This window comes from Mya arenaria, chromosome 13 (assembly GCF_026914265.1).
Source record: "Mya arenaria isolate MELC-2E11 chromosome 13, ASM2691426v1".
Classification (NCBI taxonomy): Eukaryota; Metazoa; Mollusca; class Bivalvia; order Myida; family Myidae; genus Mya; species Mya arenaria.
The window spans coordinates 55,390,901-55,415,700 of record NC_069134.1 but is presented as its reverse complement, the minus strand read 5'-3'; the positions used below and the strand labels follow the sequence as shown (position 1 = coordinate 55,415,700).

General features: G+C 34.9%; 1 protein-coding gene across 1 annotated transcript in view; it reads left to right on the top strand.

The window, feature by feature from the left end:
* LOC128215394 (orexin/Hypocretin receptor type 1-like) overlaps positions 1–24,800 on the top strand; it is a 60,046-nt gene that overhangs the window by 12,748 nt on the left and 22,498 nt on the right. The window lies entirely within an intron of this gene.

The window sequence follows — 24,800 nt, the reverse complement described above, 5'->3', positions numbered from 1 at the left end:
AAACCAATATCTTCACATATTGGCTTTCAAAATGTTTTATCATCAAGTGTTGCAGTTTTATAACTGAAACAACATGACTTCATGATTTGGTTCTACCTGCATAAAAAGGGTCTTCTATTTGTTTGTTCCAACTACACAATCACACTCAAGATGCGGCTTTACAATGAATTGAAATTTATCTTAGTAACAGTTAGGCCTAGCTTTTTGTCAAGTACAATACTTGTAAACGTTTGTGGTAGGACTTCGTTTGCTATAGTGGTGTATGGTTTGAATCAACCGATTCAAATACCGGCGAACCGCTTGTGATTTTACCTCGCCGATTGCCTGGTTGAGGTTGATTGATAGGCAACGGCCAGAATAATGCCGAACATATGTTCGGTGCCGCCACTATTTTGCAGCCTGCTTTTTAACCTACAAAAATGTTTAAGGTCAGGTGTGAAATAAATGAAAGTAGCCCTGTATTATTCCATTAGCGAATTTATATCTGAAATAACCGTTGGTAGTCACCAAGCTTGACGAATGAGTTTTCTACGGGTATTCCGACTCCCTCACACAAGTAATTATATCACACTCTCGCGCAACATCGTGGAAACGAGAATGATGGAACATAGTTTGTAATAACTCTCTAATTAACGCAATAGTTGTGAAATAGTTTAGATAATAACCGAAAAGAAGGTGTACTGGATAATACGTGTAATAGTATCCGGAATGCATTTTAAAGAACAGAACATTCATAAAACACACTTCGCATATTCTGCGAGTACGTTCAGTCTTTATTGAGTTACTGGAACGTTATGTATTTGTGATTACATAGTATTAGATATTTAACAGTCCGTGCCCAAATGTCTGGCTTGTTATTAAATATCCATTCGGGTGAAAGAAACCATAATAATGTTGAATATGTTCATACTGTCTAAAAGGAGCAGCTTTTTTATCATCAACGACATTAAAATGCAAATGAATGTAAACATGTCTTAAGATATATTTCGTGAACGCTAGCAGAAAGCTTTAAGTGTTATGTCCTTATTCCTGCTTAGCCATTTCTACAAGAACAAAGATTAAAATATGTTCATGAAGGCTTATTAAAAAGTATAATAAAAGGAAGTACTTATCATAATTCTTTTTTTTTTCATTTTAATCGTTTTTCCTCATGTGTAAGAACATATCTGGTTAAATATTAATGATACTGAAGGTCGGAGCGAGCAAGCCTTTCTCAGTTAATAAGAATTTACACAATAGGATCTATTTTACTCATATTTTAACGTGTCTTTCTTAATGCGGGGAAGGACGTTTGTTATGTTGTAACACGACATATGTTAACGATTAAGCGTTGGACTTATTTGAAGTCGATAGACGATTCCATTGGCTTGAAATGTAGGTTATAATCTGAAATACATTGGTTTTGATCAACGAAAACAAACTATTCATTTTCTGTTTCAGATCACCGAAATTCAACGCAAGTGCCTACGTTGAAAAAGTAAGCCGTGTTAAAAATCGTAAGAAAGATTAACACGATGCTAAACCTAGGTTCTGGATTCGTATAACACGACCTGAGAGGATAAACATAACCCTGCCAGTTCGACATATTATGATTACTCATATCCAACCTGCCTGTTCGGGGAAGGCGAGTTATTTTAATCTCCTCGGTGTGAGGGATCCATTTGATCAAAAATCCTATGACATATTTCGTAATGCAATATTTTCAGTCTTTTAAAAACTAATTGGCTCAGCATTGCCTTCATTTTTAAAAGAAAAACACAAATGAAAAGTAAATTATCATGTACGTAAAACGCACATTGATTGATGCTATCCTATTCATCTGTAATTTCGTTGTGTTTTAATTCATAATACTACCATCGATCCAGTCCAATGCATCAAGATCCAAAAAGCCAAGGTAAAAGTATTTCATTCTGATATGCACTGATTGATTGACGTTTTTTTGAAAGCTTTGAATTATCATTATTTGTGTGTTTATTTTACACAATACTATCATTATTGTTGGTTTGTAGGCCTTAAAATAACCCTTTCTACCTGAAGTTTCAATTTAACCATTAAAATTGCCCGAAGTATATCGCCTCACACATGCAGTTCTATGATTTAGAGCTACACTTTTTTGCAAATCGTTTTCCATGTGATCTGGTGCATGCGTACTTACTGTTCTCTTTAAATAATGTTTAATCACAAACACGTTGCTAACAAATCCGTAAAACGCTACTTTTTTGTTAGTCGGTAGTTCAGGAAATTCACCATTTCTTGTTGATTGTGCAAGATCCACAAAATCGCATGTGCATGAGCTCTATACGTTCCCTTGACCAATCAGTTCAACGTATGCGTGAAATGTGTATAGGCGATCTAGGAAACCATTGGACATGTATCCATGAAATTTGTATAGTCGATTTAAAACTATACTGGGCATTTATCCCCTCAAATGTGTTCAGGTGATCTGAAAAATAGACAGGACAGGTATATCCTAAAATAGTATAAGCGATCCAAATATATGATACCAGATAATTCACTGTGTACGAATATATTAAAATGTACGAAAATGACATGAAAAAAGACGAGATGCAACACAATAAGTCTGCCAAGCCCTGCGGAGAGTTTGGAGACTGACACGGCCTATCATGCATTGTCTGTCTGATAATTGCTACTGAACATGCTTTTCATATTTACAAAATATAGTCAAAACCTTTGGCTCATAAGTGAATTGTTTGGTAGTGTCCTCAGTTTATGTTTATTACATTTATGCCCTCAAATGGTTGTAGGTGATATAGAAACAAACAGGACATGCCGTGAAATTTGTGTAATCGACAGGACTTTTATGCCCTAAAATGTGTATAGACATGTATGCTAAATTTCAACGAACGATCTGCGCTTCCTCACTAATGAACTGAACATGAATAAATATCAATGTCACTCAATGGATGATAGAGATGTTGAACGAGCAAGCAAATGTCATGGGCGGACAATGAAGTGCATTCCTGTATAATGATACCCATCCCTGTCACTGCCGACATCTTAAGAACAAGATAAACAACAATACGCGTTGTACCTATCTTAAATAATCTCATTACGCTGTGTGGCCAGTAATGCGAACATCAGTTCGAAGATAATGCAACAATGCACAAAACAATTTAAGGTTTGTTGGGAATATATGATTCTTTGTAAGATTATCGACTGAAGATTGAACAAAGTGTCGAAAGAGATGGTTTGATAAAAAATAATGTGTTGATAGTCTCAATAGATTTCATTCATACAGTTTGAAAATATGGGCATGTCTTTGTGAAAGTCTAGTTACTGTGTACAACTAGTAAAACCATAACTTTTAATCATACCCTACAGTCTCTTCAAAGTTTCCTGCAAAAAAATTATTACTGCTTCAAAAATGTTTTGGCGCAAACTGCGCTGTCAATCATCGTTTTCCTTGAAAAGCCTTCACAATTGGCACATGAAGCATGCGTTAATAAGTGTCTTAATAATTATGTAAGTGTTAAGGTACAAATAAATATATTTTGGAATTTTTAGCATAGAACAACACTAAACATTATTAGGCATGCTATTCTACATCATGTAACAGCTTGATACATATTTAAATGCCACTTAACAATGAGGATTTAATGTTTGACGTCGCATTCAAATTAAAAAAAAAACATGTAAGAAAATCACTTAAATATTGTATTACTGCTGTTTAATTTTTTTATCGACTGATTTTGAGCATTGGATATAGTTTAACTTTAAAACAATATTGATTTATCTCCATAGCGAGAATGCTTCTTGTATTTTTATATGAAAATATGAATGATCTTTTTAACTCCATAATGAAAACGTTTCGTGTATTTTGATATTAAGATATGAATAATTCTACTGCTATTTAATGAATTTAAATTTTTCAACTGATTTTTGAGCATTGAATATAGTTTTACATAAAAACACGAATGATTTTATCTCCAAACACGAATGAATTTATTTCAATAATGAAAACGTTTCGTGTATTTTGATATTAACATATAAATAATTTTACTGCTATTTAACTGTACTTATTCAACTGATTTTTGAGCATTGGATAAACACGAATGATTTATCTCCATAATGTGTTTTATTTGCCTTATATATTTGTTATAATTGTGGGTGTATTCATATAACTTTGATTTCAAGGGATATTTTTTTCGTTTCAGTACGTTTCCATCAACAAGGGCCAATCATTTCCGCATGACATTCCGAAACGACTCCGGAAACCCGGCCTCAGTAGGGATAGCCTCCTACTGAGATGCGTATCCAGTCATTTTAAAGCCATGTACCTTTTAGCTCCTTAATACAGTTTAAATCGTGACGGGACAAATGGCAGGGTATACCTTAATACAGCAAATTGGCATAAGCAACCTTCAGTAAATTATCAACACAACGTTTTCTTCTTGCCATGTGATCAATATTCAACACTCGCAATTAATGTGCACATGATTAATTTGAATGTTATTTATAATTATTTGAGTAGTAAGTAATTTGGGATTGACAGGACAGTTTATCCAAGCAACACTTAAGATAATGTAAATGAACACTAATGAAATTGTACATTATCTCAAGTGTTCATTAACATTTTCCTTAGTGTAGTATTGGATCAACTGTGTTGTGACCCCCCCCCCCCCCCAATATTACTTACTATTTTATATATTTGTATATTTTAGAAAACAGATAAAAGTAAAATTGTGCAATAAAATGTAAATATGATTAATAACACGTTGATTTCAAAACGAGAACACATCATGAGAGAGGCCTCGAACAAATCTCTTCCTAACATTAGATATTATTATACCTTACTCATAACCTGTATGTTAAATTCCCTATACCCGAGCGGTCAATATTTTATTAAATCTACCCGGTAATGTTGACTGACAAAAATAATGTCACATGCGTAGAAAATATGTGCGTTAGTTTTAGATTGTTTCAATGACCGCCTAAATAATTAGAGCAGATGCCTGCAAAATAAATAAAATTGCGTTATACAACCGTTCAAATTATCGACTACGGAATGAAAAAAGAAAAAAATTGTCAAGGGAGATCACTGCATAAGAGATTTGGTTACAGATGACATGAAATCCGTATCACACAAACGTTGTGCTTTATTTCCGTCAAAAGGTAAATGCTGTTTTATCTGTCGTCTGAGACCAGCGGCAGTGAAAAAAATGAACTCCAAACGTCTTGCCTCTCTTACGGAGTCCGATTTAAATACATTAGATTCATTTTAATGATTATTGTTTCCAAAAAAAATGTTGATGTATATTTGTGCTATTTTTTGAAATTAAAAATGATTATAGTCATATAAAAGTTATTGATTGTATTTTGGTTTTAATTAAATAAATATCACATTCCTCTGAGGGCGCTATTGAAAATTGTCAACCTGAGAAATATAATGTAGACCGAGGTAGCGCCCTCACAGGACTGTGATATTTATATAAGAGTAGTCACTCGTTTGAGTTAATTCTGGTCTGCAATAAATATTTGAGCATTTGTCAAACGTGTTCAAGGCAGATGAATTAAGTTATTAGTTTCAAGTCTGACGTCTTCAAATAATAGCACGCCATGAACGCTATGTTCATTGAAGCTGTAGGAATATATTGGCAGAGGTACACAACTGAACGGTAAATGTGTTTACTTATGAACCAGTCATTTGTAACCACGCCCCCCCCCCCCCCCAGGTCCGGGGGTATACCGGGGATAGCCGGGGAAATAGGCCGTGTTTTTACCTTTCAGGTGGCCCCGTAGTGCCGGGTGAGTGCCGTGGTTTTGTCTTCGCTTTAAATAAAGCGGGGAATGGGCCTACCTAGGGTCCCTTGGGTGCGGGGGCATTGGGCGGGGATTTTACCATCTGTTCGTCCCCGCAGCGCTGGGATTTTAGCCGGGGTTGGCTGGACCGAAAGTCAAAGTCCCCGCTAATCCCCGGACCTGGGGGGGCGTGGTTACAATTGACTGGTGCATTACTTTACTAGTCGTCGAATGATACAAAAGCAGGCGTTGTTCGATTGAGAAATCGAAATCAAAAGTAATTGTAATGGTGCAACGTCATCAACGTAGACAGAAGTATGTTTGAAACTGAATAATGACAGTGATGACACCATTAACGTGAAACAGCAGTCCCGGTATGTTTGAAACTAAATGTTGACAGTGATGATACAACACAATCAATGTGAAACAACAGTCTCAGTATGTTTGAAACTGAATGTTGACAGTGATGACACAATCAGCGTGAAACAGCAGTCCCGGTATGTTGGAAACTGAATGTTGACATTGATGAAACCATCAGCGTGAAAGAGCAATCTCCGTTTGAGTGAGACTGTGAATTGTCAGCAATTGTGCAACACAATCAGCGTGAAATAGCACTCTTGGTTGGATTGAGACTCTTCATTAACTATTCTGCATCACTATCAGCGTGAAATAGCACTCTTGGCTGGACTGAGACTCTTCATTAACTATTGTGCAACACTATCAGCGTGAAATAGCACTCTTGGTTGGATTGAGACTCTTCATTAATTATTGTGCAACACTATCAGCGTTAAATAGCACTCTTGGTTGGATTGAGACTCTTCATTAACTATTGTGCAACACTATCAGCGTGAAATAGCACTCTTGGTTGGATTGAGACTCTTCATTAACTATTGTGCAAAACTATCAGAGTTAAATAACACTCTTGGCTGGACTGAGACTCTTCATTAACTATTGTGCAACACTATCAGCGTTATTAAATAGCACTCTTGGTTGGATTGAGACTCTTCATTAACTATTGTGCAACACAATCAGCGTGAAATAGCACTCTTGGTTGGATTGAGACTCTTTATTAACTATTGTGCAACACTATCAGCGTGAAATATCACTCTTGGTTGGATTGAGACTCTTTATTAACTATGGTGCAACACTATCAGCGTGAAATAGCACTCTTGGTTGGATTGAGACTCTTCATTAACTATTCTGCAACACTATCAGCGTTAAATAGCACTCTTGGCTGGACTGAGACTTTTCATTAACTTTTGTGCAACACTATCAGCGTTAAATAGCACTCTTGGTTGGATTGAGACTCTTCATTAACTAGTGTGCAACACCATCAGCATGAAATAGCACTCTTGGTTGGATTGAGACTCTTCATTAACTATTGTGCAACACTATTAGCGTGAAATAGCACTCTTGGTTGGATTGAGACTCTTCATTAACTATTGTGCAACACTATCAACGTTAAATAGCACTCTTGGTTGGATTGAGACTCTTCATTAACTATTGTGCAACACTATCAACGTGAAATAGCACTCTTGATTGGATTGAGACTCTTCATTAACTATTGTGCAACACTATCAGCGTGAAGTAGTACTCTTGGTTGGATTGAGACTTTTCATTATCTATTTTGCAACACTATCAGCGTTAAATAGCACTCGTGGTTAGATTGAGACTCTTCATTAACTATTGTGCAACACTATCAGCGTGAAATAGCCCTCTTGGTTGGACTGAGACTCTTCATTAACTATTGTGCAACACTATCCGCGTTAAATAGCACTTTTGGTCGGATTGAGACTCTTCATTAACTATTGTGCAACACTATCAGCGTTAAATAGCACTCTTGGTTGGATTGAGACTCTTCATTAACTATTGTGCAACACTATCAGCGTGAAATAGCACTCTTGGTTGGACTGAGACTCTTCATTAACTATTGTGCAACACTATCAGCGTTAAATAACACTCTTGGTTGGATTGAGACTCTTCATTAACTATTGTGCAACACTATCAACGTGAAATAGCACTCTTGGTTGGACTGAGACTCTTCATTAACTATTGTGCAACACAATCAATGTGAAATAGCACTCTTGGTTGGATTGAGACTCTTCATTAACTATGGTGCAACACCATCAGCGTGAAATAGCACTCTTGGTTGGATTGAGACTCTTCATTAACTATTGTGCAAAACTATCAGCGTTAAATAGCACTCTTGGTTGGACTGAGACTCTTCATTAACTATTGTGCAAAACTATCAGCGTGAAATAACAATCTCGGTTTGCTTGAGACTCTTCATTAACTATGGTGCAACACCATCAGCGTGAAATAACAATCTCGGTTTGCTTGAGACTCTTCATTAACTATTGTGCAACACTATCAGCGTTAAATAGCACTCTTGGTTGGATTGAGACTCTTCATTAACTATTGTGCAACACTATCAGCGTTAAATAGCACTCTTGGTTGGATTGAGACTCTTCCTTAACTATTGTGCAAAACTATCAGCGTGAAATAACAATCTCGGTTTGCTTGAGACTCTTCATTAACTATGGTGCAACACCATCAGCGTGAAATAACAATATCGGTTTGCTTGAGACTCTTCATTAACTATTGTGCAACACTATCAGCGTGAAATAGCACTCTTGGTTGGACTGAGACTCTTCATTTACTATTGTGCAACACTATCAGCGTAAAATAGCACTCTTGGTTTGACTGAGACTCTTCATTAACTATTGTGCAACACTATCAGCGTGAAATAGCACTCTTGGTTGGACTGAGACTCTTCATTAACTATTGTGCAACACTATCAGCGTGAAATAGCAATCTCGGTTTGCTTGAGACTCTTCATTAACTATTGTGCAAAACTATCAGCGTGAAATATCAATCTCGGTTCGATTGAGACTCTTCATTAACTATTGTGCAAAACTATCAGCGTGAAATAGCACTCTTGGTTGGATTGAGACTCTTCATTAACTATTGTGCAACACTATCAGCGTGAAATAGCACTCTTGGTTTGATTGCGACTCTTTACTTAACTATTCTGCATCACTATCAGCGTGAAATAGCACTCTTGGTTGGATTGAGACTTTTCATTAACTATTGTGCAACACTATCAGCGTGAAATAGCACTCTTGGTTGGACTGAGACTCTTCATTAACTATTGTGCAATACTATCAGCGTGAAATAGTACTCTTGGTTTGATTGAGACTCTTCATTAACTATTGTGCAACACTATCAGCGTGAAATAGCACTCTTGGTTGGATTGAGACTCTTCATTAACTGTTGTGCAACACTATCAGCGTGAAATAGCAATCTCGGTTTGCTTGAGACTCTTCATTAACTATTGTGCAACACTATCAGCGTGAAATAGCACTCTTGGTTGGACTGAGACTCTTCATTAACTATTGTGCAAAACTATCAGCGTGAAATAGCACTCTTGGTTGGATTGAGACTCTTCATTAACTATTGTGCAATACTATCAGCGTGAAATAGCACTCTTGGTTGGATTGAGACTCTTCATTTACTATTGTGCAACACTATCAGCGTGAAATAGCACTCTTGGTTGGACTGAGACTCTTCATTAACTATTGTGCAATACCATCAGCGTGAAATAGCACTCTTGGTTGGATTGAGACTCTTCATTAACTATTGTGCAACACTATCAGCGTGAAATAGCAATCTCGGTTTGCTTGAGACTCTTCATTAACTATGGTGCATCACCATCAGCGTGAAATAGCACTCTTGGTTGGACTGAGACTCTTTATTAACTATTGTGCAACACTATCAGCGTGAAATAGCACTCTTGGTTTGATTGAGACTCTTCATTAACTATTGTGCAACACTATCAGCGTGAAATAGCACTCTTGGTTGGATTGAGACTCTTCATTAACTATTGTGCAACACTATCAGCGTGAAATAACAATCTCGGTTTGCTTGAGACTCTTCATTAACTATTGTGCAACACTATCAGCGTTAAATAGCACTCTTGGTTGGATTGAGACTCTTCATTGACATTACAGCTGCAATACTACCAATATGAGATAGCATTCTCAGTATTCCTGCGACTGAATATTGACAGGTATACTGCAACAATTTGATCATCGCTTCGGATTGTTTTGTACAGATGAAGCACTATCAATGTGACGTCGCAGGCTCATTATGTCTGAGACTACGCATTGGTAGAACTGCTACAAAACTTTTAACGTGAAATAGCGGTTTCAATTAGATTGAGACTGTTCTGTACGGTTGAAAAATCAATGTAAATGTTCAGTCTGGGTTTGATAACAACGGTGCGTTCAACACCACCAACGTGCAATAGCAGTCACGGTTATTATTTAGACTGTTCATTGATTGAAATGAGACTGTTTTTGACATGAATGGAAGGTGCAAAGCCCTATAGCAACTGTTTGAAAATGTAGTTTTGGATAACCATGTTGTATTTTCTTTTCAAATCTTATTGCGACTAACCAGACATTAATTTAACAAGTTTAAAAATGGGTTCAATAAAATTTTCATTTTGAGCGTCATCAAATTATCCCTCCTCAAAGACAAATTTGTCCAAAATACATTCAATAAAAGAGTTATATTTTTGCAAGAAATTGTATTACACGAATTAAATTGAATATCCTATAACATGTGAGATATGGTTTCCCTAATCGTCGAAAATAGTACCAGTGTTCAGACAAATAAAACGAATGTTCAAAGAAATATACACTTCCATTAGATAAATGCTTCGAAAATGATTGCGTTAAAGTTACACATACACACAAAAAATAATTCAATAAGTAAAAATATTTCCGTTGAATTCTGCTTCAAACAATTCGTTGATTCTAATGCACGACGCTACTTCCATTGTTCACATTCTGTTGCGATTTCGCATTTACGTTGTCCGTATAAAATATCCTGCTATAGCGAAAAATATTTGGTTTACAATATTTTAAAGTCGTATTTGTAAACAAACACCATTAAAATATACAATTCACTAAATATACATCCATTCATGTTCATGGGTTTTATAATTATTTCTATAAAATATTAGAATAATCGGCCATTGGTAATCGGTCGAAAACTGCAGCGGGTTTGAAGCGGCATTGAATGTTACAAATATATAACATAAATTTAGTACGTAAGAAAAGTTATAACGCGTTGAAATCTTAAACGTATTCACCATCGGTGAAATATTTGTAACCATTTAAAACCGTCTCAATTTTCAAACTTACATCACTATATTGAAATTTCAACCATCAATGAAGAAGCACTTGAAGCAATGAAGCAATACGTACACGGACAGTTAGCGCAATATTAGGACCAGCTGACATATCTTTACAGTTTAAGTGTCAAATTAGAAATAATAGTCTCTTTGAGTTTGGTATAAGGAAATATCAATATATTCGAGACGTTGCCATACACTTATTGTACGTGCATGTGTGATTTAAGCATTGGCAAAACAATCAATTTAATATTCATTCTGTACTTCTGAAACAGCATTCCACAATAATTGTATTGGAGAAAAGTGGCCCAGCGGTACACTCAATTTTAATTTGTTTAGTTTCTTGATACAATACAACTGTCGAAGAGACAAAAACAAATTAAGCCCGAAACAATTTTAATAAACACTGATTGATATTATAGACATATTTGGTCATAAAAGTCATTGGGTTTCAGGCAAATTGCTTTGCTTCCTTTTTTTGATAATTGTATAATATAACTCTGATGATAAATTTAATGGTGTATCACTAAGCGATGCTTTTTGCAATGACAACGCGGGAGCATTTCTGTTTTAAACGTTTACTCAACTGCGATAGATGAAAGTATCCTTTTCCCGAGACTAAAAAGCGTCAATTCCCAGCGAGGGGGTACTTGCGATGAAATAGAAATGATGTATAACTTATATTGGGGTCATATTTGAATGTTGAACACTGGGGTCGTCTCAAGTTTTCAATTTATTATCATAATTTGAAGATTCAACAACACGGTCACTCAAACTTTACGTTGCATGAAAAGAGCATATTGTTTTAAAATATATGTGTCATGATAAACTAGACTCAATTTTGCAAGCAGTTAGTACTCAAAGTTTGACATAGCACAATGTGATCTATACAAATGCATCGTAATCAAATTATGTGTGCAAAACTTGGTTAAAATCTTGGCAAATTCGAAAGTTCTAAACAAGCTCTACATAAAGTACATTGGTTACCTATCAAGACCAGAATTGACTTCGAATTGCTATGTTTCATATGCCAGTGTTTTGTTTATGATGCTACTGTCAACCTATTGAAATACTTGTCTAAACATTTCCAAAAGAGATCAGGGTTAAGGTCTTAAGATGCAACACATTCACAATATAAAATGCCTTTAACATAAGATAATCCTTTATTAACAGAGGTGTTAATACAGTTGGCCCTAAGCTCTCGAATAAACTGCCTCCAATGATACCATTGCCCCACTAAACACTTTAAAAAAACCCTTAAACACGTTTAAGAGACGTCCATGCACTGTTTTAGGTATTGTTGTCGAGTAACAGGAATTACACTGTATAACTTACTTTCAGACATTGTCTTAAGCCTACGTTACTGATATATGTCCTTTTTATTAGTTATATTGTCCTTTTCTATAGGCTTTTAAGTTCTCTATTTTTTATATACTAATTATATGTTTTTGTTAATGGGCATTTTTTTTCTTATTGTGTTCTAATTTACGTTTAAGTAAATACAACAGTTTCAGTTGTTTCAGTTCAACTAACACTAAAAATGGGTGTGGACCAAAGATTAAAGGGCTTTAAAAAACCTTTATTTTGTGAATTTTAAAATAGCAGATTTTTATTTTGTAAAAGATTCAAGTGATTAGACTTATTTATATATGGTCATTTGAAAATCTTTTCTTAAAATGGCACTCTTATTCAAAATCAATACATTCACATTTAAAACAAATATAAACTTTGAGTGATAAACCCTCAACTACTTAACTAATGCATTTATGGAACATATTAAGTCCTATAAACAATATTATAACCGTGTTTTTTTATAGCTGAAAACGCAAACATATGAAATGATTGGTGAATGCTAAAAGATCTAAGATCGTCTCATAAGGTAGCAATATCCTGTTTTCTGCACATTTCTTTTAAATTAAACTTGGTATCCTTCATAAGCATCATTGTTTTCGACTGTTTTATCCATTTCTGTACATAAAACAATTGTATAAAATGTCTTAAACCTTATTTGTGATTAAGTGTGCTTCTTTAAGTGTTATACTCATATATATATATGGATCAAATCAACTGTCATTGGAAAATGTGTTCTTGTAACAAACTCAAAAATGGACAGTTTGTACTTAGATATCTTCAGACCTTTTTAAAAACAATCTGCTGTACAGCTTTATAGATACTAGTATGAAGATACTATTAAATTTACATCAATTTCTTGAAAAGAAGTGTATACTTGTTACCTTATATCCCTGCCGGTTCGTACATTTCAATGATTTTATTTTCCTATTATTTGAAAGACAAAGATTCGGTCCCCTTTGATATGAAATAAAACTTATTAAAATCTTCAACATAAATTTTTATGTTGGCATATGGAAACGGGTTTCCCTGCACAGCATATTGTCTGCAATACTTCTTTACATGAAGGACAAGTCCATCTTATTAAAATCTTATCATTAGTATTGCATAGAGGTTTTTTTTTATTTTATTGCAGTTTAACTGCTCGCAAATAGTTTGACAGTCATAGTAGTTTGTTCATGACGTAGGCTGTCGTTCCTTTGCTGGTTTCTAGAGAATAGATCCGACTGATTTTTTTTTGTAAGTTGTTGTTTTCGGTGCATACATATAATAAACATGCACCAATTCAGTTTCATGAAGCATTTGTGTTCCTAATGATAACAGTTTTAGCACGATAATTTTGAAATGGGGAGAAATAAATATTCCAATTTACAGTGGTCGACATTTACTGAGGCCAAAAGTTTAAACAAAGGATTTATATTTGGTAAATACGATTTCCCAATTTTAAGTGTTTGGAACATGATAAATTGTTTAATTATACATGGATAATTAATCAATCTAACTCTTAGAAGTTTTACTCGCTAGGAGACATCTCGCTATCACGATGAGATTAAGCCCAGCAAAGTCTGTGATTTGGCGATTGACGTGTGACCGTCAATTGTTCTTTAATTTCCAGGGAAATTCGTATAACAAAGACAGACAAAATACAAACATAAAATATATTGAATACATGTTTTAACACCGAATTCATGTTCGAATATTTTATTCCGTCGGCTTTGTATGGAAGCATTTTTTGGATCATTCAGTTTGAAATTTCCGTTTGAAACATTGACCGCCATTTCCCTAATGAACGTAAAGGTGTGTTTATATCCAAACATAATTATTTAAACATGTGCATTTTTTAAGATCAAATTATTGATTTGACATAATGCTCAAAGCTGACGCATTCAGTTGGATCAAAGGGAATTACATACAATTGATTTTAAAATGTGTTCAAAAATTTGATATCTTCTCTCCTAAGTTTTTAAAACAAATATTGCTTTTTGTATCGGATAACGCTGTAGCAGTTACAGTTGTTCAAATGATTGTAGAATAATAACACTACCAATACAAACCAAACCATTTAATGTATGTGAACTGTATTTGAGATTGGATATAACACTCTCTGACTCCCTTATTAATAGGTAACCTGGGGTCTGTGCTGTTTTAACACTTACATTTTGCAAGTGCTTTATAACCAAAACACTTCTGGAGTTCCGTATGTTTTATTATCCAGTGAAGTATCAGCCTTCAAAACCAATTTGATTATAAGAATAAAGCAGATATGTGCAATGTATAATACGAAATATAAGTGACACGCCGATGTAATTGAAAAAAAAACAAAAACAGGCTAAATAATTGTCAATAATTTTATTTTTACAAATTCATGACTTTCATGTATGATAAAACAACTCAACAGACTACGTATCAGTATGATATAATATAAACAAAACATCTTGAATAATTTAAGTAAAGATAGTTCGTTTGGGTAACACGTAATGCAGGATTGAGCCTCGCAGTTAAAGTGCTGGTAAGATAATGCCTACTGGTCGCAAGATTTTTAGTAAACGGTGGTAAAAAATAATATTATAACAACTAATGAGAATGTAAAATAAAACATTAAATTTGTTTAGCCACTCTTACACCCCCCCCCCCCAACATATATATATGCATACACAAAGCAAATGGCATTGAGGTTGACAAATCATGTCACTTTTCAAAAACACAGGACAGTTGGGGTAGAGTTACTCTCCTCCACACACGCACAATGTGAACATGTGAACTAAACATAGTAAACATTTGGCAGGCAAAACATGGTTAAAAACGATCGAAAGACAATAATAGAGGAAAACGATCTAACGAAACAAAGAATAAGCAACACAGTACAAGCCGAATGCAATTCAAAAAAGAAGATAGAAATAAACAAAGGGCCGGCGCCTCTGATTGTCTTGTCACCTACGATTTCCCAGTAAAAATGGGCATCGATTCGGACGGAAATCTCAAATGTCTCGTCCATGGTGACAAGTTGAAAGTTGGCTGCAGGAAGGCAACAACATAAAAAAATCAATCCTTATATTTTAATTTCCCCCTTTTCATTATTGTTTTTGGAAATAATGATTTTGGATTTAACAATTTTCGCGTTCATCAATGAAATCATCGATACAACTCAATTATCGTGTAACCTCTGCATGTCAAATGTCTTTGTTGCAAAATATCGGTCACAAAAAGTGACCAGTCCATGCAAAATGAACGCAAAATTGAACGTACAAATAATCAAGTGCGAAAGTAAAAACTAATGTTCAATTTTGTTGAAATTGAGCGCTTTGAGATGCAAATTACATTTTTATATCGAAGCTTAAGATAATTTAATTATAAAATTTGTCCTGACGCTTTTAGGGACTACAGAGTATTTTCTGTAATAGTTTTAAATGATTGTTTAACTGGGTAATGTGGTGACATGTATACGGATATGTGACCCTATCTATCGTGAACGAGTACATATAAACTAGTGCGAGGTAGCTCATTTGCATTTGAAGAGATTGCTATAGATTTTCTAGATTTTCTCCACTGTATCGTCGCTGTTGTGATGTATATATGATATTATCAGTCTCTTTGTAAAATACTTATAATTCAAATTAACCCGTTTTTCCTCATCTACAAATATTGATGACGTAACATTCAAAACGTTGAAAGGTGATTTGACAATTTAACATTCTGGACATGAAAGTAATGAAAAGCTGTTAAATATGAGAATCACAATTTAAACATGAAAACCCCATTATGCACTATTATTATCCGATATGCTTATTCCCATAATGACGTGACAGGTATTGGATTTTTTTGAAAATCATGTTGAAAGATGCAATTGAGTTTCGAGGCTAAATTATTTGACAATATTTTTTTTCTGCGCATTAATTTTGTAAATGGACTTAGTGAAGTAATAATAAAACCCTTGATGAATTGTCAACGTGTGCTGTTTTATGGCCAAAGTTTACAATATATCACTCAATTATCTAATGCAAATGGCATTCAGCATAACTATAAGGACTAAAAAGTAAAATATATGAGTAAAATGAACGACAATCGACTACGAAACACATTGAAAGTCAAAAATGTCATACATTTAAACAAGTAAACACTTTTTTCATTTTATTGTTTCGGTGGACTTTGAAATATTTCCTGCAAACGCGTGTGTAGTTTATTTTATAAGCTTTTATATTATTTAAATATTTTTATATCTTATTCCTGCGAGCTAGATTATGCAAATGTCGGGACACAATACTGTTGTATCTGTTAACAACTAAAGCCATATAAATTCATATAAACACAATCCAACATCCTCATCTCCTGTGAAAAGTCCCCATAAATTTCCTTGCAAAATGCTCAGTGTATGCAGTTCGGCAGGAATCATCAAGTTCACATGGTCACTGCCCCCACATACAATCTCACTGTTACTGGTAAAATTTACCACTTTTGAGTATTCTTACTCACGTAGGTAATATCCATGTACACCCACCTTCTAGAAAAACTCTATTTTCTAAAATACAAGCTAGAAAGCGATTTCAAACCATTTAAAGGGACAGTGATACTGAGTAACGGTCGTATCAAACTACAACCGCCAAATGACATGTTAACACTTGCGTCAATACTGATCAAGAAAGCCATTGCTCTTATAAATGATTTGTTTGATTTCCATGGGTTCAAATATGTATTTGGGTTGTTCCTTAGTGAAACCTTTGAAAATTGGTTAATAATTTAGACGTGATTTATGTTTGTAATGTTCATTTAATATGATTATGTGACACTTCTTATTTTCTTGTGGAGAAAACGGCTTCAAACACCTAATGTAATTGTTTACAAAAATGAGTATGAAAAAACCTTAGACCTATATTTCGACCGTATATGAGTTATGTTTTAAAGAGAGTCTCAAATTCGTGTTGTTGTTTTTTCTACCAAGTTTATTAAATTCGTCATTTAAAAACTCGGAAGAAACTCCATTTACATGTTTTAAAAGGACGAGTTTACTAAATTCGAAACAAAAAAATACTAATTTTAGATGTTTTGTATATTTCAAAAACTTACTAGTTTTTTTTAACTTATGTTGATTTTAAGGTGGTGAGCTGGATAATACCTTACCTAACATTGCCCTGCCTTGCCGTGTCTGACCCTGACCTAACTTGCCCTATCTTATTAAACCTTACCTTACCTAACACTATCTTACTTAACCTTCCTTTACCTTACCTTACCAAACCTTACCTTATCAAATCTAACCCTACTTTACTTTGCCTTATCTTATCTTGCCTTACCTAACCAAACCTAACCTTACCTTACCTTACGTTACCTTACCTTACCTTACCTTACCTTACCTTACCTTACCTTACCTTACCTTACCTTACCTTACCTTACCTTACCTTACCTTACCTTACCTTACCTTACCTTACCTTGCTTTACCTTACCTTACCTTACCTTACCTTACCTTACCTTACCTTACCTTACCTTACCTTACCTTACCTTACCTTACCTTACCTTACCTTACCTTACCTTACCTTACCTTACCTTACCTTACCTTAACTAACATAACCTTACCTTCCCTTCCCTTCCCATCCATTACCTTCCCTTACCTTTACGAACAATCCCTTATTTCACCTTATCTTATCTTACCTTACCTTACCTTATCTTACCTTATCTTACCTTGCCTTACCTAACATTGCCTTGCATTGCTTTGTCTTACCCTGACTTAACTTGGCCTATCTTATCTAACATTCCTTTACCTTACCTTACCTTACCTTATCTTACCTTACCTGACCTGACCTGACCTGCCCTGACCTGACCTGACCTTACCTTACCTTACCTTATCTTACCTTACCTGACCTGACCTGACCTTAACTTACCTTACCATACCTTACCTTACCTTATCTTACTTTATCTTACTTTACCTTACCTTACCTTCCCTTATCCTACCTTACCTTACCTTACCGTCCTTTACCTTTCCTCACCTTACCTCACCTTACCTTACCTAGCCTTACCTTACCTTACTTTATCTAACTTTACCTTACCTTACCTTCCCTTATCCTACTTTACCTTACCTTACCGTCCTTTACCTTTCCTCACCTTACCTCACCTTACCTTACCTAGCCTTACATTACCTTACCTTTCTTTACTTTGCCTTACCTTCCCTGGCGTTTCCTTACCTTGCTTTGCCTTACCTTACCTTACCTAACCTAACCTTTCCTTTCCTAACCTAACCTTATCTTATCTGGCTCTACCTAACCTTACCTTGCCATATCTTACCTTACCTTACCTTACCTTACCTTACCTTACCTTACCTTACCTTACCTTACCTTACCTTACCTTACCTTACCTTACCTTACCTTACCTTACCTAACCGAACTCTATCTTACCTAGCCCTACCTTGCCATTCGTTATCTTGCCTTACCTTACCTTTCCCTATCTTACCTTACCTTGCCTTATATTACATAACAATACCTTATCTTTCCTTTCATTGCTTTGCCTTTCCTTACCTTACCTTACCTTTCATAACCTAACCTTATTTTATCTTGTCCTACCTTACCTTACCTTGCCCTTTCTTCCGTTACCTTTCCTTGCGTTGCTTTACCTTACCTGTCCTTGCCTTGCCTTACCTTAAATCGACTTGCTCTATCTCATGTTACCTTACCTTACCTTACCTTACCTTACCTTATCCTACCTTACCTTACCTTACCTTACCAAACATAACCTTACCTTCCCTTCCCTTCCCTTACCTTACCTTACTTACCGAACCTTCCCTTACTTCACCTTATCTTATCATACCTTATCTTACCTTATCTTACCTTATCTTACCTTGCCTTACCTAACATTGCTTTGTCTTACCCTGACTTAACTTGGCCTATCTTATCTAACATTCCTTTACCTTAACTTACCTTACCTTACCTGACCTGACCTGACCTGACCTGGACCTTACCTTACCTTACCTTACCTTACCTTACCTTACTTTATCTTACTTTACCTTACCTTACCTTACCTTCCCTTATCCTACCTTACCTTACCTTACCGTCCTTTACCTTTCCTCACCTTACCTCACCTTACCTTACCTAGCCTTACATTACCTTACCTTTCTTTACTTTGCCTTACCTTCCCTGGCGTTTCCTTACCTTGCTTTGCCTTACCTTACCTGACCTGACCTGACCTAACCTTACCTTTCCTAACCTAACCTTATCTTATCTGGCTCTACCTAACCTTACCTTGCCATATCTTACCTCACCTTACCTCACCTTACCTAACCTTACCTTACCTTACCTTACCTTACCTTACTTTACCTTACCTTACCTTATCTTACCTTACCTTACCTAACCCTATCTTACCTAGCCCTACCTTACCATTCGTTATCTTGCCTTACCTTACCTTTCCCTATCTTACCTTACCTTGCCTTATATTACATAACGATACCTTCTCTTTCCTTTCATTGCTTTGCCTTTCCTTACCTTACCTTTCCTTTCATAGCCTAACCTTATTTTATCTTGCCCTACCTTACCTTACCTTGCCCTATCTTCCATTACCTTTCCTTGCGTTGCCTTACCTTACCTGTCCTTGCCTTGCCTTACCTCATGTTACTTTACAAAACCTTACCTTACCTTATCCTACCTTTACTTACCTTACCTTCCCTTGCCCTATCTTAGCTTATTCACCTTGCCCTACCTTTCCTTTTCTTACCTTACCTTACCTTTTCTTGGCTTGCATTGACTTACTTTACATTACCTTACCCAACCTTGTCTAACCTTACCTTATTTTACCTTGCCTTACATTACCTTAGAATTTAACATTGGGCTTTGAGAACAACTATTGATGTAGCTAATCTGATTGCATGGTTTAGTAGGTGCGGATCCAGGATTTGACTTAAAAGGGGGCGTAACTGTTTGATATGCGCCCGTCCTTCTGATTCTGATTTTTAATGGTTTAAAGTGTTTGCATTATATGTAAATTTTAACGATTTTAAGTGGAGGCACACTGAATATATATTGAAGCGATATGAACTCAAACACAGTGCGCCATGTACAATTCTAACAATGGACAGTGTACAACATTGTCATGTCATCACAAATGCGTTCACCGCACATAGATGAAGAAGTGTTTAACATCGATGACTAACGCTAAATACATTTGTCGTCACGTCTACCAACATATTTCTATTTGAAGTTACTTTGATCAGAAAAGGCAAAAGTATTTTCGTTGCAAATTCATCATTTGTCAATTATAGTAATGCGTGCTAAGCTTTTGTTATCCACAACTCAAAATCGGCATTGTCTTCACTGTAAATGGAAATTGGACGCATTGAAGTTCATTTATATGATAATGTCGACAGCCTCACATTCACACGATTGACTTCAACGTCCTTGACTAAGCGAATCCTAAATGGGCATAACCGGCGCGCATAACCTGTTTAATTGCAATAACGTTTAATCACTCTGATAAAAAAAAATCATAAAAATTAAACTAATGGAGATATTAACTAATCGGGTGATATCCCTGTATAAACAAAAAAAAAACACGATTAAATGTTCTCAGTCTTAAACAAAAATTGTTATAGTAAGATTTATCGCATTAAGTCGTGAATTTACATTTACATTGAAATATTGTTCGATTAATCCTATAGTTTGTTTAAATTGTATTAAAACATAATTATGATAAGAATGAAAACTTATGATTACAGTTAATGCACAATCTTTTTAAATGAACAGGTAAGGAATTTCTTTTTCAAATAACAAGGTCGCCATTTAATGAGAATGAACAGTGTCTAAACAAAGGATTTCCAATGAATAGAAATGATTTCCCAAGTTCAAGTGTTTGTTTCATGATAATTGTTTCAAATTATATGGATAATAAATCAATCTCACTGTTCGAAGTCTTATTCGCTAGAAAACAGTTGGTTCCAAATTTGGCTCAGACCAGCAACTCATGTGGTTTGGTTATCTTGGTAAAGATTGTTTTGTGGATTTCCCTAGACATTCACATTAACAGTCAGACAGAAAAACGTTTAAACATAAATTCAATACATGCTATCACATCACTTTTATGTCAGAACAAATGTTCTCGTCTGTTTTGTATAGACGTAATTGTTCGAGCATTCAGATTCAAATTGATGTTTAAAACTATGACCATTTCCCTAATGAGCGGAGAGTTGTCTTAATATCCAAACATCTTTAATTAAACTTTTACAATTCTATTTAAGATCAAATTATGATAACCATGTTCAAAATTGACGCATTCAGTTGCAATTGATTTTAAAATGTGTTCTTAACGTTGATATTTTCTCTCCTAAGTTTTCAAAACAAATATTGCTTCTGGTTTCAGATAATACTGTTATAGCTACAGTTTTTTTTATATGATTTTCCTAAAACAACACCTACAAACCAATACCGTTTAACTTTGAACTGTATTTGACATTCGAACTAACCGTGTTTTCACTCTCTTACTCCCTTTGTAATAGGTAACCTGGGTCTGTGATGTCTTATAATTACCTTTTGCAAATGGTTTATAACCAGGTCTTATGGGGTTCTTCTGGATAGTGAATCATAAGCCTACAAAATCATTTTGGTAATACGAATATAGCTAATACGTGCAGTGTATTATACAAAATACAAGAAACGCCGATTTGTATAGTTTATTATTACAAATGCATGACTAGCATGTTTAATAAAACAACTAACCAGACGTACGATATAACAGTATACTATAGTAATATGAACCTCGAGTGGTTTTAGCAGAATGTCTTAATATTCGCCAGAAATTAATTATGGATGGTGAAGTCAAAATAAGTAATAATGATAATGTAAGAAAAAAACCCATAAAAAAGCGTTTAATCACTAAATCATCATACCATGCATACGTACACTCAGAACATGACAAATCATACCACTGTATAAAACAGAACAGTAAGGGAGGAGTTACTCTTGTCAACACACGCATGAAAAAAATGAATAATAGCATAGTCAACATTTTGCAGACAAAATATAAGTTAAAAAGATATCTTATCGAAACAGAGAATAAGCCGAATGCAATCCAACAAAGCAGATCAGAATTAATCAATGAACATCAAGTCTAAATTTGATCAAAACACAACTTTCTGTCTCTAAATACTCACAGTTTATGAAAAAACCCGCGAATATATCAAACTGTTGAAAAGTATTGTGAAAACATAAACTACAGGCAAACACGGATTTTTAGGCTTGTAAATGTCAAAGTGTCTATGTTATTCAACACTGCCTTCATAATTGCATTACTTAACTCGGAGGTTAACGAAGAAATACTGTTTTTATTTGGTGTTGTTGTTTGGAACAATTCACCTTTAGCTTTAATGTAAATATTCTAAACCATAACAAAAATCGTAAGAAGAACTTAAGACTTTCATGAAAGAAAAAAAAATGCAAAAAAATATTAAAGCTTGAATGACAGGATGAAACTGCAAACATAAGTATAGGCTTTTAAGGATTAAATGACAAACATGTTTCTGGCTTTCATGCACAACATATATTTTAATAGTTTGTGTGTGGTACTTGCCTCTTGCAGTACTTTCCTATGAAAGTGGATGGTGTGTTTCTCATTCTATGCGATCCACTGCTTGGCACATGATTGGAAAACAGGACTATGATGCCAGCCAGATTAAATTAAGAGCGGGACAAGTTGGCGTATTATATCATTATTTACAAGAACTATTCAATGGTAAGAACAATACCCAGGTATAAGATGAATAAACTTAAACTGCTGCAAATAAACTGTAGGATTGTATATATAGGATTGTGTGAAACAAGTTTAAACTGAATCATGTCAGCAGTAAAAATATCTTTCACAATAGAACCATCAAATTCAACAACTTTTATTTCAAACAATTCAAATGTAAATAGATAAGTTATCTTTAATAAATTCGACAAACAGGTGAATAATGACATTGAAATCATAGGCGATGAACAGCTTTTAAAGCTTGCTAAAGAATTTATTTATGCAAAAGTACACCACTGGATATTTTTGACACTATTTCTTGTAGAGTTCTGGGGAGGGAGTGACGGGTAAAACTTAAGTTCGTTATTCTGTATGGCGTGGTTGATCACGAAAGACTGCTACGAACATATTTCTGGTCAACTTGCCACGGTGGACTTTCTAGACATTTTAAGTTCATCTATATGTAACAAATTATGTTATAACTTTGCTGAGATGTATTTTTAATACCAAGTTTCACATTTTCTAGGATTTATTCATAGAACCAAAACACTTTTTTATTTTTAAAATAAAACACCGTCTTTTAAAAAAAAAAACACACTTAACTTATCAAGCTATAAGTGTATATCATTATAATGACGTGGAACATGCGTCGTCTGTTCTTGCCGCACACCGGGCAGGCATATCTGGTGAATTGAAACGTGTTGGCACCGGAATGCCGTATGAATATGCATAGCAATGCGCCATTTTGTTAACTGAAAAGGAACGATCCGACCCAGGGAGCCGCTTTGTTGCCGATAGCTCGACAAGCCTCTTGACAAGCTAACGCACGTGCCGTCGGGTCGCAGTTGAATGTTTAGACTAGAAACATATGATAGTTAAGATTTATCTTTCCACATTTAGTTTGCCAAATGTCTTCCTGCAGACCCAGATGGATGTTAATGATCCTTTCCATTTTTATTGGCATATGGTTTAAAGCGGCGATTATATATAATATGTAAAAAAATTCTTTGATCTTTTGCTTATTGTTATACTGACACAAATACACCGTTCTGACTTTTTGTCAAAGGACAGCCGTCTGGATGCCAATCAATGTTTCCTGTCTGTAATTTACCGCTATAAAAATGAGGTCGCAGGAAATCACGTACAGATTATTTTCTCATAGTCCGATTTTCCCTGCGACAAATGTCCACGCTTTAACGAGTATTCCTTTTTCGTTTGATGTTCTAAGTTAAAAACAGGTGAAGAAGATGATATCATTTTGTCTGGAAAAATATAAATCGTACTTTTTCATAAACGAACACGATTAAAATCAGGTGAGTATAGATCGTTTCCACCCCAAAGGTTGAGATTATTAAGGTTTAAACAGCTTTTCTTTCGACAGTCTGATCTTGTTTTAAAAACAATCATTTACAGTTGCTATTGGACAATAGCCGCGGCCATACCCAATTAAAAAAAGTGAAAATATTGGAAGGAGATACGACTGAAAAACACTAAATCCAACAGAAACGGGAAGCAATCTCGTTTAAATTGAGAATGTTAATTGACAGCATTGGTAATCGTAGCACTGTCAATGACCAACAGGAACAGCTTAAGAGGTTTTCCATTTTTTTAAGAATCCCGACGGCCCGGATACAATAAGGGTTTATAATAATTTATATAATTTATAATAATGATATAAATGGAATCCAACTTTCTTCGATTTCTTATTCGTACTAATTCATTGCTAGTTATATCATTATAGAACTATCCATCATAAGTATCTGCCAAATGGAACATATAAATCACGAATGAATGGCCG